Genomic DNA, 2,156 nt, shown 5'->3' with positions numbered 1-2,156 from the left:
ACCAAATGGGATGGAGAATGGAAAATGTCCTTGGATTTTGGCAATTAGGATAACGCTGAGAGCATCCAAGGTTTTGAGTAAGGAGTGTGGCACTTTTCGAAGGATGACTCTGGCAACACTGTGAAGAATGAATTGGAACCAGAGACTATTTGGCATATTAGCATCGAAGGTGACTTTGAAGTCATAGCTGTAACTCTTGGGTTTAAATGCCATTAAATTACTAATGTTTCATCTTGGCATTCCAGGCACTTGCTGCTGCTGCTGCTGCTAAGTCGCTTTCGTGTCCGACTCTGTGCGACCCCATAGACGGCAGCCCATCAGGCTCCCCCGTCCCTGGGATTCTCCAGGCAAGAACACTGGAGTGGGTTGCCATTTCCTTCTCCATCCATGTCCAATTCTAACTGTTGCTTCCTGACCTGCATACAGATTTCTCAAGAGGCCAGTCAGGTGGTCTGGTGTGCCCATCTCTTTGAGAATTTTCCACAGTTTATTGTGATCCACGTAGTCAAAGGCTTTGGCATGGTCAATAAAGCAGAAATAGATGTGTTTCTGGAACTCTTGCTTTTTCCATGATCCAGTGGATGCTGGCAATTTGATCTTGGTTCCTCTGCCTTTTCTAAAACCAGCCTGAACTTATGAAGTTCATGGTTCACGTATTGCTGAAGCCTGGCTTGGAGAATTTTGAGCATTACTTTACTAGTATGTGAGATGAGTGCAATTGTGTGGTTGTTTGAGCATTCTTTGGCATTGCCTTTCTTTGGGACTGGAATGAAAACTGCCCAGCTATTATTACATGGCTTTTCACACTTTCAAGTTTCAGTCCACTATGTAGGGTATGAGTAATTTCTTATTTTAAAGTTTAGTGTCATGCCACAGGACTCAAAGAATTAATAACTGGAGTCAATCTTATAACTTCTAACACAATACCACCTTCTTTTCCCATCCCTCTGCCTCAAAAGTCCATTCAAATTAACTTGCACTGTTTTAGCTTTGCTTCACTTTGAGTAATTTTACAATCTGGAGAAAGTGAAAAATAGTTGGAGTAACTATAACATCAGTTTTGGAGGAACTTTAATATTACTGGCCATGCCATAGGTATACAGTCTATGACTAAAATAAAACAATTGATACCATAAAAAAAATTTTAAGAACACTACAACATTACTTGCAGTTTGAAAAGAATCCCCTTAATCAATTTTATCTCCCTTGCTCCCTTATGGTCTATACATCCATTACATATGTTTAACATAAATGAAACATAACATGAGATATCAGCTTTTAGAAATTAACATTGTGGTATTTCCCTATATGAACTGTTCTTCCCTGTTTATATTAATGGTTGCATAATATTTTACCAACTTGATGTATATTTACTTAGCCATTACCTTGTTTGCTTGGTTTCCAATTTTATGTTTCAGAATAATAATACAATGAGTGCCTTTCTACCCATAATTTTTTTTTTCTTTGAAAACATTTTCTAGAAGTGGGATTATTAGAGCTAACTTTGGGCATATACTTCAAGCTTTGACAAAGAGAATGCCACAAGCAATCTAATTACTCTCCTTTACCGTCAGTGTTCTTTTTAGAATGTGTTTCATGGTCATCTATTTTTTTCAACTTGATTATAGAATCATGTTGCCAAGTTTTGTGTTTAAAACACTATTCGAACTGATTGTCTTGATGGGGAACTTTTTTAAAGTTTTCATGTGGATCATTGTTAGTTTTTATTGAAATTGCAGTATAGTTTCTATTTTGTTTTGATTTTTTGCCATGAGGCATGTGGGATCTTAGTTCCCCAATGGAGCATCCAGGTATTGAACCCATGTCCCCTGCATTGCAAGGCAGATCCTTAACCATTGGGCCACCAAGAAAATTCCTAGAAAATCTTGAATGATCATTTCTGTCAGGGATCTTACAGAATTCCTAAAACAACAGAGGATTACCTGGATGATTTATTGATAGAATTCTTGCCTGTTAATTCATAGACTTAACTAGGTTCTCCAACTAGCTATAACACTATTTTGCAAAAATTTTTGGTATTTGTGTTTGTTTTTAGGAATACACAAAAGAATATCTGGAGAATTTTATACATGAAGGGGGGATGACTGTCAGGAGGAACAAATAAATAAGAGAGAATCTGCATCATCCTAGTTGAC

This window comes from Bison bison, unplaced genomic scaffold (assembly GCF_000754665.1).
Source record: "Bison bison bison isolate TAMUID 2011002044 unplaced genomic scaffold, Bison_UMD1.0 scf7180017864519, whole genome shotgun sequence".
NCBI lineage: Eukaryota > Metazoa > Chordata > Mammalia > Artiodactyla > Bovidae > Bison > Bison bison.
Note: the sequence above shows the minus strand (reverse complement) of the source record.